The sequence below is a fragment of the Urocitellus parryii genome, chromosome 12 (assembly GCF_045843805.1).
Source record: "Urocitellus parryii isolate mUroPar1 chromosome 12, mUroPar1.hap1, whole genome shotgun sequence".
Classification (NCBI taxonomy): domain Eukaryota; kingdom Metazoa; phylum Chordata; class Mammalia; order Rodentia; family Sciuridae; genus Urocitellus; species Urocitellus parryii.
In genome coordinates, this window is record NC_135542.1 from 51,637,872 (window position 1) to 51,655,953 (window position 18,082).

Consider the following 18,082-nt stretch of genomic DNA (forward strand, 5'->3'; position numbering starts at 1 on the left):
GCTGGCCTCAAATTTGCTATCCTCCTGCCTCAGACTTCTGAGTCCCTTGTATTACAAGGATGTGTCACCATGTCTGACTGTTGAACATGTCTTAAGGTCCCTGAGCCTTAAGAAAACAAACTTTCATTTATTTGCTCAGGTATATTTGTACCAGAAAGTCAATTTAATATAGCAAAGAATATACTTTTTCCCTATATATGCCTTGAAAATCAGAAAGATAATCAGAGCTTGCTTTGTAAGCATGAAGACAAGAGCAAATAGAGTTGGAAAACAATAAGAAGTGGTGTGTCGTCTATACCATGGTTGAACTTGGTTAATGCTCCCCTCTTCACTAGGTGAACATCATCTTAGTGACCAGAATACCAAATCCAACCAACCAGGATACTACTACATTGGACGTGTTTTTTTTTTTAAAAAAAAAAAAAACAATCTACACATTAACATAGTTTTGCCTTCCAGTCACTTTTTCTAGATTCCATAATAACCCTGTTTAACAATGCCATTACAGTCAAATTCTACATCATACCATGTTGCAGTTTTCCAAATTTGTTGCTCTTACACTGACAAATTTTAAGTCAGGGCTACCTGGTCACATCTAGGAAGACATAGTTGTTTTTACAATATCTCCAGATCACAGCATTTCTCCTGAGCAGTAACCCTGTTTGTATCATGTAGCTAGTTCTTAGCAGGAATAAGCAGGCACTTTCTATAAGTAAAAAATTTCATTTGATACTGGGGATTGAATCCAGGAATACTCCAACACTGAGCTATACCCTCAGCTCTTTTTATTTTATTTTAAGACAGGTCCTCAAGTCACCCAGGCTGACTTCAAACCTGCAGTCCTACCTCAGATTCCCAAGTCACTAGGATTATAGGTATGCGCCACCAGGACCAAGCCAATTAGAAAATATGTTACCATGTAGGCAAAATGGTCTCGATCAAAACTACGCTGCTATTGTCATGAAGCCACCTATATCACACAATAGGGAAATTAATGGATGTGACTATTATTCCAATAAAACTTTTTTACCCACAAACAAACAGGATTTCTAGTTCATAATTTGCTGGGTCCATTTATAAGTCATGGTCACAGAGGTAACTCTTTCCTGGCTTTGCCACAATCCTCTTTTATCCTAATATTGGTGTGAAGCTTAAGTCTTCAAACAGAATTCTACTCTGCCATAACAGGTGCTGGAATGCTTAGAGAAATAGCTTGCTGAAGTCTGAAGTAGGAGCTGGTCATGGTGGTACGAACCTCAGAAGGCTGGGGTAGGAAGAGCGAAAGTTCGAGGCCAGCTGGGCAACTTAGCAAGACACTGTCTCAAAATAAAAAGGGGTGGGGAGATAGCTCAGTGCTATAGCACCCCTAGGTTCAATCCCAAATACTGCCAAAAATAGAATGAGGTAAGGAAACTATGATTAAGCCTGGGACTTCTGCTCCGGAAAGTGAGGACCTTCTCAAAGAATAGCATTGAAAAGCCAGGAGCCCTCTGGAAGCATCCCCCAGCCCATGCTTGGGGCAATTTGAACACCAAAATAAATGACAATAATGCATTTATAACCCTTTGAATAAAATAATAATCTCTGTTTATACTGATTCAAGGAGAAAATTGTAAAAGTTAAGGAAGAGAAAGCTCTTCCTTAATGAGGAATGGGTGAGGAGAGAAGAGCAGTTCTCAAACTATTTGGAGGGCAAATGAGAATGGGAGCTTTTTCACTACCTAAGCCTCTTGCTAGAGAGAAGGGCATGTGTGGTGTGTGTTGGAAAAGCTCCCCAGGAAGTGCTGATGGGCATTCTTGGGGACCACTGATACTTGGGCCACAGAAGACAGCAAAGGAAATGTTGTGTGTTAAGCCTGCCTGACACACTCCTGCCTGCCTCCACCTTGACTCTTCCATAATTCTTACCAGCATGTTTGGACTTCTTAGAACCTGGTGAGTTCAGAGGAAGGAGCTCGTGCCTCTTGGGTCTTCAGGTACCCTTGAGAAACATGAGACATTAGAAAACAGGAGTTTTCTTTACTAGCAGAGATCCCCCCTACAATGCTTCCTTTTTTAAGCCCTTCAAGTGAGGAACAAAAAAAAAAAAAAAATACCTGGAAAAAAAGTACCTAATGAAGGCTTGATTGTCACTTTCAAGACAGAAAAGACAAGTCCAATAACAAACTAAAGTCATGTCGTGAAGTGAGTGTTTAAAACATTTCTATTCTGTTTTGAGCAAGTATAGATAAATGGGGAGATATACATGATACATGGTCTGTGATCCCTGGCTCCAGGATACTTATCTGTTTGTGAAGATGTTAGAAAAAAAATTAAATGGCAACATAAAGTTTAGACTGGGAACCTCAATGCTGTCACAGGATATGTATGTGCTTGATCACCAAAAGAATTGAGTCAATTCATAGAATTCACAGTGGAAGAATAAAGGATCACTGAAGGGCACAGGGGTTAGAAAGGATAGAATCTCGTTTTGTAGCATCAATTGGAAGTGACATTAGAAAATAATGTAAAAAACTAAAACCACTGGGGCTGTGGCTCAGTGGTAGAGCACTTGCCTAGCACATGTGAGCACTGGATTTGAACCTCAGCACCACATAAATAAATAAAATAAAGATATGTGTCCATCTACAACTTAAAAATATATTTAAAAAATAAATAAACCTAAAATCTCTCCTAGTCCCGCCTTTGATCTGGCTCTTGGCCCCACTAGGACATCCCTGCAGCGTGTCATGAGCTAGAAAACCTGCCACAGTGGGGTCTGCACTTCCTGGGGCAGCCTGTTGTCTTTAACCAGCTCTGCTGGCAAAGTTCTTCTTCAATGGGTCCACAGCTCTTTTTCTGTTATCTTTTAACACTTTGGTCATAGCTTTACCCCTTGTGGCCTAAGAAGATAAGTCTGATCCTTCTCTTGTCCTGGTGGCCCTTGAGTAATTAGGCCACTCTCAGCCCTCTCTTGTCTCTAAATGAACTCCCCAGTTTCCCCAGCAGATCCGCCAGCTGGCCTGGACCAGCTCTGAACATGCTCTTTCCTGTGACTGTTACTCTAAAAGTTTGCTGCCCAGGACTTAACTCAGTAGTCCAGTTACGGTCTGATGAGCCCAGAGCAGAGTAATATTATCATCTTCCTCATTGTAGAAGAAGGACTTTATAATCAGATACCTGGTTTCAAATGAGTTCCCTTCTTCCTAGCTGTGGCAAAGTTACATAAGCTCTGTGAACCTCAGTTCAGTTCTGCTAATAACTGAGGATATGCCATGTGTTAGGCACCATGCTAGACAACAGTGATGCAAAAACTGAATCCCAGCCCCTCTATTGAAGTGAAAGAAGTAGATCTGGTACGTACTCTCTGTGTTGGTGGTGAGCCACACAGTGTTACAGAAGCACCTAGAAGCCTATCTAATCCAGCCCAGAAGAAGGAGTCAGGAGTCAGGAACAACCTCCCAGGGGAGCTGTCCCTTGAGAAGAGGTGAACTTTTTTTTTTTTTTTTTTTTAGTTATAGATGGACACAATATCTTGATTTTATTTATTTATTTTTATGTGGTGCTAAGGATTGAACCCAGGGCCTTACACATGCGAGGCAAGCACTCCACCACTGAGCCACAACCCCAGCCCCACAATACTTTTATTTTATTTATTTATATGTGGTGCTGAGGATCAAACATGCTAGGTGAGCATTCAACCACTGAGCCCCAGCCCCAGCCCAAGAGTTGATTATTTTTCAGATTAAGATCAGAACCAAGGAAGGGAAGGCACTTCAGACAGAAGAGTAAGCAGAGACTGATGCGGTACCTTAGCGCTGGGCTGTGGAGGGAGGGGCCTGGGGTGGGGTGAACTTCGAGGGCAGGCAAGTGCCAGTCTTGGGAGGAGTGCTGGGGGCAATGGGAAGACAAGGAATTCAGTAGTCTGCAAAGAAGTGATGGGAAGCCTGTAAAATGGCGCTGTCAATGCCTTCAGCACAGCCACACCTCACAGTGTCCAGATTAGGTGAGGTCAGGTGCACTGTCAGGCCCAGTCAAGGGCAGTCCTTTCCCCAGCCTATAAGTGAAGCTTTCTTCCCATGGCAATGGCAACTCACACTGTGCTTCTGCCAGTTTAAAATTCATATTTGCATACAGTGTTACAAATTGTTGTCTTTTTGCCAAATATTTGCCTCCTGTTCCTTTTTTAAGATCAAACACAAGACTCACCTGTATTTCTTTTGAGTGGTTCAGCTCTTATCCTAGCCTGTCACAGTGATTCAGGACCCAGCTCCTATCAACTAGTGCTCGTAGAAATGGTGGAACATGATTGTGACCTTAAGAGGGCAACATTCAGGTACTAGTCAAGGCCAGGAGGTAGTCAGCATTAGGAGGTCAGCAGGAGGGAGGACAACAAACTGAAGCTGAGGGGTTGGGGATAGAGAAGTCAGAGAAGAGGTTGGGGAAAATGAAGTAAAGGAAACTGTGAACACAGGCTAGAAGTTTGACCTTCACACTGTACGATCTGTAAGGTACCAAGTGTCTCTGGGAGGGTAGTAGGTGGTCAAAGCAGTGGCTTGGGAAAATTTGTTGTACAATGAGAGTCAAGAAAAGTTTAGAGACTAGAGGCAATAATACTGGACAAGAATGGAAGGGACAAGATGAATGAGAAAATCAATGACTTGGTGACAACTTGGCCAAATTTAATGTGGTATTTCATGTATCACTGCAGATTCGTTAGCATTTTAATGGATAATACAGATTTGAAATATAAATTAATATATTTAATGGTAAAACATTTCATCATTTTATCATTATTAATGCTAGTATATCAATTCTGGATCTCTCTCTCTCTCTCTCTCTCTCTCTCTCTCTCTTTCTCTCTCGCACTAGGCCATCTTACCAGGCCACTGCACATGGCTCAATATTTTTAAACTGTAGTTAGGAAGAAAAAATTAAGTTTTTACACCAATTCTCAGTTATTGGTTCTTAAAAATGATTCACAAGACCTTACTTTTTAAGATGTCAGAAACAGATTTCCATTTAGTTATATGAATGACTGATTTTACAAATAAGTATGTGTGTTGTGTCAGCATTATGCTTTATCCAGAAAAAACAGTCAAGAAACTAACTCAGCAATATCAAGTGAACCTCCAGCAGGTGAGTACTGCAAGGTGGCACTTAGGGCTGAAAGACATGGGAGCTCACTGCTGAGCACGGGGAGAGGCCCGAGACAGAGAAGTCTAGTGCTGGGTCTGCCAGGGAGGACAGGGGTACAAGGTCCTCAAATAGCACCGCCAGGTGAGGAGGGAGGAGGAGAGCAGGAAAAGGAACCAAGGAAGAAGAGGGGGGTGAAGAGTCGAAGATTCACAACCAGGGGGAGAAGAGCATGAGGAAGAAAGAGACATTAGAAGAAAATAACTTCCCCTTTGCTACACTTTATATGATGTGTGAAGTCTTTTCAGAGAGGTGATCACATTTGATTCTTCCAAGAAGCTGGAGACAGCAAGAAATGAGAGACAGGCAGTCCAGGTCTGGACTGGGGAGAGAGCTTTGCCAGGAAGAGTTCAGAGCCCTCATGTCAGAGGCCAGATCCAGCCAGCCCTATTCCTTTTCTCCCTCCCCCTCCCCCTCCCCCTCCCCCTCTCCCTCTCTTAGAAATTGAACCCAGGGGCACTCAACCACTGAGCCACATCCCCAGCCCTTTTTATATTTTATTTAGAGACAGGGCCTCGCTAACTTGTTGAGGCTGGCTTTGAATTTGCAATCCTCTGCCTTAACTTCCCCAGCTGCTGGGATTACAGGCGAGTGCCACTACACCTGGTTATACCACATTTTCTTTACTCATTCATCTGTGGAATGACTCCTAGGTTGGTTCCACGGCTTAGTTATTGTGAACTGAGCTACTATAAAACATTGGTGTGGCCACGTCACTATAGTATGCTGATTTTAAGTCCTTAAAATTGGGTCAAATGGTGGTTCCACTCCAAGTTTTCTAAGGAATCTCCATAATGCTTTCCAGAGTTGTTGTACCAATTTGCAGTCCAGAGGGACCTTTTAAATCCAGGGAATTTGCTGGAAAGTCTGAACCACCTGGACAGAATCAGCAACAGCCTGGAACTGGTTATTCTGGTGCCTGTTGTCAAGGACTTCACTGCCTGACCACAGCCTTTCAGCCATTAATTCTCTTCCCAGTTTGATTTTTTAAAAATATATTTTATTGAGGGGCTGGGGATGTGGCTCAAGCAGTAGCAAGCTCGCCTGGCATGCACGGGGCACTGGGTTCTATCCTCAACACCACATAAAAATAAAAATAAAGATATTGTGTCCATCTAAAAAAAATTAAAAAATAAAAAATATTGAAAAAAAAATATTTTTATTGAGGTTTTTTTCCTTGTCACAGTAGTAATATATGTTCATTAGAAAATGGTGATTTTCATAGAAAATCCCGATAAATCTAAAGAATAAAAATCCCCTACAGTCCTACCATCTGGACAGTTGCAATTTTAGAGCTCTCACGTTGTTCTCCTGTGTCTGCTTGTCTTGTTGGAGCTGTGCACCTCTCTGCCCACTCACACATGTGCATTTATCATCTCCCTGGCTTCATCAGCTGGAATTGTGTTTAATAGAAGTCATAGCAAACCCTATTAACAGTGAATTGAACTATTAATGGCAACGGTGTTTTGCTTATATGAAAGGAGTCTGGAAGTAGGGAATCTAGGCTGGTAGAACAGCTCAAGGACCTGTCAAGCACATTCCAGCTCCCTTAGGCTGTTGTGGTACCCCATGGTCCCAAGGTGGCTCTTAACTCTAGGAGGCTTGGAATACAAGTATTTTATTTTTCTGGCCCCTCTGCTGGAGACAGGGAAGAAGGTGTTAGGATAGGTGCTGAGTCAGCCAGCCTACAGTGCCAGAGAGTCTTGTAGTCTTCTAGAATCTCTCTCCTCTATCAGCTGCACAGTTTAGATGTAACATGATGTATTTAACAGTTCATTGTTGGACATTTTAGTTGCTAGTTTTTCGTTTATGCAAACATGCTTTGTACATAACCATAATTAGTGATTTAATATAAAATTCCTAGTAATGGAATTAAGTCAAAGAATATATATAAAATGTAAATATTTTAATATTTTCTTTGTTTATCAAATTGCCCTCCAAAAAGGCAAGGATATACTAAGTTGCCCTCTCACCCATCATGTTTAAAAGAGCCCATTTCCCCACACCCTCGACAACAGATATTTTGTTTGTTTTGTCATTAAGCTATCACCCCACAACAATTATCCAGTTGCTGTGGATTTGACTTTGTGTTATCCCTGGCCACATTCTAAACAGCTCCCTCGCCTCTTGGAACCCAGATCAGGGACCCTGTGAGTTCCAGCCCATCCCTGTCCTTGTCCATGGCTGCCTGTCCTGGGGGCACAGGGAGGCTGGTGCAGGCCTCGTCCTGCTGTGCACTGAGGAAGACTCGGGTTCTTGTTAGAGTGTACCTCACTCAGCCATCCATATTTTGACAGCCCTTTCTGCTGTCCTATCTTAGTCCTTATTCAGGCCATTCTGTTTAGATTGAGATGCTCCTGGGATCCAGCCTCCACTGAAGCCTCACAATCCCTCTTACCTGAGCCACTTCAGGTCTCTTGTCATCTGTGGTGGTGGGCTAGGGTTGTAGCACAGTGGTAGAGCACATGCCTTGCATGTGCAAAGCAAGGGGGAAAAAGAACCTTGGACATATCTGAAAGCAAAGGCTGAGAAGACACTATCGGTAGATTCTGGGAATATTTTGATCACATTAAGCTGCCAAAGTGACTTGCTGCAATTTCCTGGAGAAGCAGTCAAGAGTAAATTATCCCTGGACGTCACCATTCTTTGAAACACTTATTAACTACTGAGCAGTTAGCCACTGTGTACAGTCCTCCTTATCAAATGAGGAGTCAGCCAGGGGTGAGAGGAGGATTCCCCTGGACAACCGCAGATCATGCTGTGCACACAGCAGGTGCTCAGTGTCCATGTGTGAGCTGTCCTGGGTGAACAAACAGGGAATGGGGAAATCCAGCCAGGACTTGAGCTGAATGCAGGCATAGAACCCTACTCACACCATCATCCCTCTAAAATAAGAAAAAGAAAATTCCAGAATCCCGATTCCAGGAGGAAAATAAGGATTCTATTTTATTGGTCCCCTCAGTACCTAACCCTCTGCCCTGAGAGTTGATGCTGAAAGTATAGAAAACACTCCCTCTGGGAAACTGAGCTCTCTGGGAGCTTTCCTTGGGGTATGGTTTTAATACTTCTCTGTCAGTTGTCACTACCACTACAGAATAAAAAGGAAGAGAAAGTAAAATTTATGAAGTACCTGTTGTGCATCCACAGGTTCAGATCATGATACCCTGTCCTGTCACTACTGTCAGATTCCCAGCTCACAGCTTCTCCCCAAATCTGTCACATTCCCCACATGTGAATCTTCACATTTATTAAATCAACACTTTAAAAAATATCACTCAGTGTTGGTGAGAGTTGTTGAAATGAGCATGGAACTTCTGAGAGACAAAACTCACCTTATTTAACAATACAGTAGCCCCAAGCTCCTTCTCCCTACGTAATCATGTCGTTCCTGGCCCTTATGTCAAAGATTTTCTAAAATTCCTCGTCTAAATTGCATTAACTATCTCTGACTTCTGCCCATCCCTAACCTGAATTGCCTAATGCTGAGCTCCGGATGGCTGCTCCACCTAGTTTGGCTTTACCCTTCACCACAGTCTGGCGACAGGTAGTTTTTAAATTGTTAGTTGAGCATGTTTCCTGTGTCGTTGGCCCTTTCATTCCCTCTTCCATGAGTCAGCTAACTTTCAGAGTTTCTGTGCCCCTGAGCCATACCCACAGCGATGTCAAAAGGCACTTTTGTTTTATGATAACTCAGGCCTAGAGAGGCCCCCTTTGTCCAGAGCATGGCAGCTCTTCGGCATCTTTCTCTCCACTTCCTCGTTCACCATGCTGCTGGTCAACACAGCTAATCATGCTGGTGCATCTCTGAGGAAGTATGTCATAAGGATATTTTGGTAGTATAATTAAAGTGTCCTTTCTGAATCCTCTATTTCCCCTACTCTGTAGAATCTCGGGAAATCCTAAGCTATTTCCCCTTTTTTGCCACCCTGATTTTCTAGGCAAAAGTATGAGGGGGAGTGTTTTGGATGGTGTCCAGCTTTGTCTTAGTCTCCTGGTAATTCGAATTTTTCATGTTACCAAACTTCTACTTTTTCCATCTCAAAATACATTTCAGGATAGCTGGAATATGGCAACAGGATTTTGCTTTTCTTTTAATAATTACCTTAGGTGAATCTTCAAAAACCTTTGTATTAGGACATTTTCTAGCATCTCAGGCTTAGAATAAATTACATGAAATCATAAGGATTTAGTAAGAAAAAGCAAAACATAAATGCCATGTCTATGACTGAGGTCAATACAGATTTATTCCAGGATCCTCAGTCTTCAGCCGAAGGTGTGAATGGTGAGGAATTCATCATCGGGATTTCCAGATGTTGGTTAGACATGACCATCCCACCAATTCTGCAGCCCAAAACAGTTCACAAAAGAAGATGTATATGTGGGTAATAAGCATGAAAACATGTTCTCCCTCACTAGTAATCAGTTTTTTAGATTTTTTTAAATACTTGTAGATGGACATCATGCCTTTATTTATTTTTTTATGTGGTACTGAGGATGGAACCCAGTACCTCACCCATGCTAGGCAAGTGTTCTGCTACTGAGCTATAGCCCCAGCCCAGTAATCAAAGATATTTAAAAGAACATTATTATTTTTATTAAATCAACACTTTAAAAAATATCACTCAGTGTTGGTGAGAGCTGTTGAAATGAGCATGGAACTTCTGAAAGACAAATGAAAGTCACATTCTTTTGGGAAAGCTATTAAACTTAAAAAAAAAAAGAGTTATGCCCTTTGCCCCAGTAATTCCTTGCTCAAGGAAAGAGTCATATATTTAAACAAAAATTAAACATTTGAAGATTTTAGTTATAGGATCATTTAAATATTGAAACTATCCAACAGTTGGAGAATGACTAAAGGACAGCATAGAATATTATGCCCTATTAAATATTTCCAGAGCTATGGATATAGTTCAGTGGTAAAGCACTTGCCTAGCATATGCAGCACCTTGAAAAAAAATATAGGTTTCCAAATATCCTTAACTGTTCTTTAATGTGTCCACAATATTAATCACTTAATATTAGAAGCTCCTGGTCTTCACTCCACACTCAAACCTGCTCCTCCTGCAGTTTTCTCCATCTTTCCATTGACTTGGGCCAGAAACCCTGGAGTCACCCTTGACCTCCTTCTTTCACATCCCACAATCCTGTAGCAAATCCTGTCAGTTGAACATTCAAAAGGATCCTCCCTACTTCTAGGCCTTTTGTAAAGCATGAACTGAAAGAATTTGAAGAGAAAATAAAGCAATTCTGAATGCCCCTGGGTTGGGTTCCTAAATTAAGGCTCAGTTTTTCTCGTCCTTGAATAAAGTTACCTAACAATTTCTTTTTCCTAGAGCAGAAGCCAATAGCCCACATAGCCTCATTGAGAATATGACATGTGAAGGCAGAGTAACAGGACTCAAAGAATTACAATGAATAGAAATCTATGAGGGAGGGAGGACCAGCATTTCATTTGTGGTAAGCACACTGGTGGTTAGAAATGCTGTGTATTTTCAGTGAATGCCAAATAGTGTACAGCAAGGAGAACCATCAAATGTAAAGGACTCCCCAAAACCAGGTGTGCAGAGCCTCTACTAGCACAGCATCCATGGCTGTCAGGCCAGGAGAGTAAGCCTTGTGCTGGGACCAAGAGAGACTTAGCTTATTGATATGGATGACTTCCATTGTTGAGAAGAAAATAAAATTTCTTCTTGGCTCTCATAAATTCATAATTGGGACAGACCCCTCCAACAAAAGACAGATTAGCAAGAGAAAAACAAGCAAGTTTATTAACATTTGGAGTGCACATCATGCAGGAGAAGCCTCAGGTGATGGCTTACCATCTGACTCAGAGCATCTTCAACAAAGAACAGTGAATCTGTAGAGCCATGACAGGACAAAAGAAAGAGACTTTACTCTTCCAAAAGTGAGAAACTGGGCAAAGGTAAATACTTGGGGAGAAACTCATGGAGTAAGTTCTGCTTGCAGATTCCTCTGGAGGGTCTCTGGGCTGGTAAGAACTGTCTACGGTAAAAGGGAATGTATATCCTACCTTTAGTCAGAAAAGCAGGGGATAGAGAAGGCTTTTCCTCTGTTTGCAGTTTGTTAATTACCTTTAGCTCAATTTAAAAAAAAATGTGACTCCTCTGAAAACCTCTGTTCTTTCTGAAAGAAAACAAAAGATGATTTAGTCAGTCTTAGAGCTCCCCTCATATTCAGGACACAACAAAAACCATACAGTGTGGGGTAAGAGGAGAATGGCAAGGACAGGGTCCTTGAGGTTCTAGTTGAGGACTTGCGAAAAATAGGGGCCTAGGTAAATCCTCAGAGCAGAACAGTCCAGGTGGGTTGCTTATTCTCCCAGGAGAGGGCAAGCAAATATTGACTAATGTGCTGTAAAAGAACATTAAAGAAACAGAATATGTATCTGCAGTGCAGCCTTAGGAGGCATTAAAAATAAAACTGTCTTGACTTTGGTAGGGGGAGTGACTATTCTATTTATGGCTCCAGTGCCCTCAGCAAATCCATATATCCAGCTATAGGAGTTTTTGACTTGGAGGGTCAGGATCCTATAAGGACTTATTCAAGATACCATTATTCCTTTTCTATCATGCTTTTGACTCTTTTAGTCCTTCTTTAGCTCTGGTTTAAGAGGGTATTGTGGGGATGGGGATATAGCTCAGTGGTAGAGCACTCGCCTAGCACGTGCGAGGCACTGGTTTCGATACTCAGCACCACATACAAATAAATAAATAAAATAAAGGTATTTGTCAGGGCTGGGATTGTGGCTCATCGGTAGAGCGCTCGCCTAGCATGGGCGGGGCCTGGGTTCGATCCTCAGCACCACATAAAAATAATGGTATTGTGTTGTGTCCATCTACACCTAAAAAATAATTTTAAAAAAAGGTGTTTGGTTCAACTACAATTTAAAAAAAAATTTTTAAAAAGAGGTTGTTGTGCACATATGGATAGAAATTCAGACAGGTCATTCTGAACCTTGATGAATTAAGTCCAAATAATTCTGTGAATAATTGGATGATTAAAGCTTTATTGCCTTGGAAGCAGAGGCCGGAGCATCATAAGTTCAAAGCCAGCCTCAGCAACTTAGGGAGGCCCTAAGGAACTTAGTAAGACCCTGTCTCAAAAAAAAAAAAAAAGGCTGGGAATGTGGCTCAGTGGTTAAGCACCTCTGGGTTCAGTCCCTGGTACCAAACAAATAAACAAAATAAACAAAAACTTTGTTATTCTAAAGTGCCTCTCAAACAATTTTGTTTATGTCAAAGTTTCTCTGAACTGGGCACTATAATTCTAAATTATCCTTGATGAAATTATGCCATCTAGAAAAATAAGGTCACAAATTTAGGTGATAGTGTAAATGCATGTAAGAAGCAGGAGTCTGTCCTGGAGGGGCACAGATTTAGGTTTAGAATAAGACAAAAGTGCAGTTCTGGGGACAGCCTATCCAAAGAGTTGCACCTCCTATTGATTCCTGATCAAATGCCTGGGTCTTGAACCACACATCTCACCTAGCTTTATGGTTCCCACAGGACAGAATGGTCTGGAGAGATTACTCCCAGAGCTAGACTCTCGTAGGCAAAGCAAGAGAAGCCTGGGAGTTTTCATAGGGTTTATTATAATCTCCAAAAATGGGAAATAACTCAGATATCTTTCTGTGAATGAATGGATGAACTGTGTTATATATATAACACAGTTATATATATATATATATATATATATGTGTGTGTGTGTTATATATATATATATATATATATATAATATTCACAAAATGACAAAATCAGAGTGGTAGAGAACAGATCTATGTTGGGGATTGGAATCTGGAGGAGGCGCAGTCCACGGGGCAACTTTAAGGAATTTCTTCGAAGTTATAGAACAATTCTATAATTACATGAGTCTTTACATGTGATAAAATTTCACAGACTTTACACACACAAAAAAAAGGTGCATGTAGAAATGGGTGAAGTTCAAATAAGGTTTGTAGTATAATAATATACAAATGTCAACTTGCTGATTTCAATAACTATTACATAAGATGTTTCTGGGGGAAACTGGATGGGGATACATGGGAATGCTTTGTTCTATTTGGAATTTTGAATCTGAAATTATTTCAAAATAAAAAGTTCACGAAAATTTTAGGGGTGCAGATTTATGCAGCAGCTCTGTAGGATTCTCTTCAATATTAACCAGAAAAGAATATAAAATAAAGACTCTGAAGAATTATAAATTGAATATAGTTTCCAAGCACTGTGATTTCATTTGTTATAATTTTGATTTGGAAGTTATTCTCTGTTATTTTAACTATACGAGTATTTTGTGTTGTTATAATACATAAAAGAAAAAAATCCTTTGGTGTGTTTCCCTCCAGGATAAAATTAGTCTTAGACCATGGGTACAAAAGTCCCTTCTGGTGATGGGGCTTTTTTCTACCTTTTTAGCCACATCTCCTGCTCACAACATGTGTTCTGGGGTGAACTCTTTGCAGGTCTCTCCCTCTTCCCCATACATTTCCTTTCTCTTGATTCTCAGTTCAAAGCAATGCTTCCTTTCTGAAGCTATCCCTAACCAAGAAGCAAAGTGGCTTCAGCAGCTTCTGGGGGTTGAAGTGAAGTATATTGACCTTTGCTTATTTCATTCATGCATCTAGCTCTCACCCTGTCCTTGGATTCCTCAAGGGCCCAGACTGGGTCCCATTTCTTCCTCTGAGTCCTGGCACAGCACCTGGTACACAATACCGTATCTGGAGCACGCATTCCGTAAATGGCAAGTGAATGAGTGAGTGAGTGGGCATCTGAGGACCCCAAAGTCCTTCCTAATCAAATTTGTTTATTCTTCTCTCTCTCTCTCTCTCTCTCTCTCTCTCTCTCTTTTTTTTTTTTTTTTTTTTTTTTTTTTGTAGTACTGGGGATTGAACCCAGGGCCTTGTGCATGCAAGGCAAGTACTCTACCAACTAAGCCATATTCCTAGCCCCCCTTCTCTGTCTTAATACAGTAATTTCCAACAAAACTAAAGGTCCAAAGGGGTTCTGATTAACCACAGCTAAATAGAGCAGTAAACTAATACTTAAAACATTGTTTTTCAAATAATCAACTTAATTAAGATTTTATTATATTAACATTTCACCCATTATTTCTTTTCATTCTTGGCACAGTGTTTTAAGCAGCTGAGCATAGATCAGAGGGTTGTGCTCACTAGGCTCCTTGACATAAGTTCTAGAACTTACATAGGGGAGGCTGTGGGTTCTGCAAGAGGATGGGAGGATATTAAGAGCACAGGCCTATGTTTAATTTCTCTTTTGCTCTAAATTTTAACTAAAGGAATCAAGCTGTTCTCCACCCTGCAGCAGCCACTCTACCCAAAATGCTGCAGCAGATATGAATGGTCTTTATAACAAGCTCTATTTTCCCTCCTCAGCATCCTCTGGGCAAATAGTCTGGGACACCCTAACTGTCTGCATGTGTAGCTTCTGTCCCCACATTTCAACAGAATCACTCAGAGCTTTGTTATTCCTTGTTACACAATCTAATGACATTCTCCACCTAAGGTCTGGCAGCTTCATTAAACAGGGCAGATGTCATCCTCCATGAAACAGGGCCCTCCCTTTCCCCTCCTTACCTTGATTGCATGCCCTAACATTCCTAAGACTTAGTCACAGGTTGTATGCTCACTTTTTCAAATAAAAGTAATAGTAAACATGTTTTCATGACCCAAATTTTCTTCCTGACATTCTTTCATCTTTAAAGGCCCAAATTAGATGCCGCCTTTCCCCAGAAACCATCTACCCACTGAGCCCCCACTCATCCTTTGCACACTGAAACATTTGAATGTCAAATTTACTTTCACTGTTGAGTACTTTATACATTTCAATTTGTAAGCTCCTTCTTGTTTTATGAATTACCCCTCTCTCTTCAGACCATATAAGGCTCCTTAAAGATAAGACCCAGGCCTTAAAATGATCCCTTAAAAGGCTCCATGGTGCCTTGCTGGTGTTTAGCATGTTGTGACAGTGGCCAGTGAAAACTTGATTAAAAAGACTGGGGCTGTAGCTCAGTGGCAGAGCACTTGCCTAGCACGTGTGACACTGGATTCCATCCTTAGCACCACATAAAAATAAACAGATCAAGGCATTCTGTCCATCGACAACTACAAAATTTTTTTTTAAATTAAGCCAGTGCTGCAATAACTTAGAGAGAGATAAAGAAGAATCTATGAGATTCTTTTTTCCTCTTCCTACACCAGAGCTTTGTAAAATCAAACTTCTCTTCCTGCCACAGTGCGCTGGCATGGAAAGAGCATGGGATTGGGTTCAGATGGCCTGGGCTCAGCTCTGACTGTGCCAGTGGTTGATCTTGAACTTAGGTAAATCACTTGACTCCTGTTTTTATTTCCTCATATAACTCGGAAGAGTTCATAATTAAGAATTGTTGAAGATGTTTGCCCTAACCCATGAGAGGGGCACTGCGGGTGGCCCTGCAACAGGCCAGGAAAGCAGCTACATGAAAGGAGGCAAGCCCTCCGTGTGTGTCCCCACTAGGGGGTGCTGACTGTCTCCATTTGAAGTTAGTCCTGCTGGACAGGCAGGTAGGGTGGACTTGGGGTCATGAGGAAGGACAGAATCAAATAACACTGAATCTTAACTACATTTGTTGTAGACATCAGGTCAGACTTTCTGGTGGACAGGCTAGAGGATAAATGAGCAGACAGGGCCTGTCACAAGGGCAAGGAAATAAAACTGGGAGGTAGCTGAGAGGGGATGAATGTGGAGTGGAAAGAAGGATGAGAGCAGAGAAGGGGCCACGTGAAGGGATGGAGGGAAGCAGGCTAACAGCGCATGGACTCCAAGCATTTTGAGAAGGGCGAGGACATGCTGCTTAGCCCATCTGGCAGCTGCAGACCGACCAGACTGCTGAAGAGTTTTGAAGAAACATAAAATGACGTGGCTTGTATGTGTCCCCCAAGACACAGCCATGATTTTGGAGCACAAAGGACCACGAAGGAAGCATGAGATTCTCTAGGGCTACTGGAAACAAGGAAGTCCTTCCCAACTCGTCACAGCAGCTCCTGCAGCTGCTTTCCCTCTCTCTCCTCAGGCCAGCTGCAGATGGGCCAGCTACCCACCCCCAGAGCAGGTCAGGAAGAGAGGTGCTCCCAGCAGGTTCCACTTTGGGACCATGCTAAGCCCTGCTCTGAGGAATCTGGCAGCACCATGGTCCATGCGTCAGAGGAGGAGACATTCAAGTCTCTTGCTAAGAACCCCAGGCTTTCTGATGCATGTGGTTGTGCTGGACAGAGAATGCAGCTGGCATTCTGCTCACCCCTTCACGTAGCCAGCAGCACCTCCTCCAGATGGACACACAGAAACAAGACAAGAAAACTGTCCTTTCTGAGTCCACCTGCCATCTGACCCCACCCTGGTGATCTGTCCCTTCAAGATTTACTTATCAAGCAGAGCCCACAGTAACTGAAGAGAGAAATGAGTGGCATAGTTCCAAAAGTTACAAAGGGCCATGAAGATCAGGCAGCAGAGAATGGAAAGCCAAGCCTGTTCCTGCTTTCTCCCTACCCAGGACCCTGGTCAGAGGGGCTGCAGGGTGCTCGAGAGAAGAATGTGAGTTAAATATGATTCTTGAAATTGCTTAGCCTCCAGGGTGATGAAGAGACTGTGGCTCCCACAGGCAGCGTCTCTTGTATTCTTGTACTCTCCTTAATGTCACCATTCAGACTCTTCAGATATGAGAACTGCAGCATGGATTCCCTCATCCACTTCCCACAGTCTCTAAGCAGAAAGTGGCAAAGCACACAAACAAGCTCCATGTCCGCCATAAACCCTGTCTTGCCACACTGCAGGCTCCAGAAGCTACTATTGGTAGCCTTGGTTTGATGATGGCTCCATGAAAGTTTGTTGGCTTAAAAGTAGCTGTTTAGCCAGGTGCAATGGTGCACACCTATAATCCCAGCCACTCAGAAGGCTAAGGCAGGAGGATGCCAAATTCAAGGCTAGCACAGGCAGCTTAGTAAGACCTTGTCTCAAAATAAAAAGGGTGGGGATGTAGCTTAGTGTTAGCATGCCCCTGTGCCCAATCCCCAGTGCCACCCCCCCACTCCTCAACACACCCACATAAGTGTTTAAAGAACTTAGACTTTCAGGGAAGAACCTTTAGAAAGAAAGTGTTGCCTTTCTATCTGCCCACTTAGCCAAGCCCTACTAAATGAGATTAATTTTAGCAATAGGATTTCTGTTTACTACACTCCAGGTTTCCCTTAAGCCTGTGAGTCAGGTCAGATAGAGCAACCATCTGGTACTCTCCCTGAGCGTGGCTTCCGCTAACCAGCGGATACGAGGGGAATGGCAGCATCACCAGACCAGCCTGGGGAAGCCTCTGTGAGTTCAGATTGTGTTCAGGGACACATCCAGGAACCAATGTCTGGGACCTCAGCTGGGCTTAGGATCTTGAGAAAGAGGTAAAAGACCTGAAAGTTTCAGAACAGAATCCTGGAAAAGCTCCAGTCCCTACCTGACCCTATAACTATCCCTTGTCCTGAAGTAGACACATGCCGGTCCCCCAGCCAACCCTGGTACTACCCCAGTTGTCCCATCTGTACCTTTAACCAATTCAGCTTTGAGCCTCTCTATGAGTCAGGTCCTTGCTCAGCCATGAGAAGAAGATGATTGGCTGCATGTGCCAGGGCTTTGTGACCCGCTGGCAGGGCTCCTCCAGCCCCTCAGAACCCTTCATCCCTGCTTTTACATATCTCCTCCATGCAACCCCAGAACAACCTGGATGTGTGAGCCAAGGGGGGAAAGGGTAGCAATTTTGCAGATTTTCCAAACAGGTGACTTCAGCCCCCCTGGGCCTGGGCTGGAAGGGGTAGCCCAGTGACAATGGGCATAGCCCCACCTCAGGAGCAGAC

General features: G+C 42.6%; 1 protein-coding gene across 4 annotated transcripts in view; it reads left to right on the top strand.

Annotated features, from left to right (window-relative positions):
• Mapre3 (microtubule associated protein RP/EB family member 3) overlaps positions 1-18,082 on the top strand; it is a 52,740-nt gene that overhangs the window by 23,471 nt on the left and 11,187 nt on the right. The window contains exon 2 of one of the 4 annotated variants that reach the window (XM_077791946.1): positions 13,817-13,932. The exons of 2 other annotated variants lie outside the window; for them this stretch is intronic. The gene's annotated coding sequence lies outside the window, so the exon portion shown is untranslated. Of the gene's footprint in view, positions 1-4,845; positions 4,850-13,816; positions 13,933-18,082 lie in introns of those variants that run through there. One more of the 4 variants, XM_077791945.1, reaches the window with a different exon arrangement.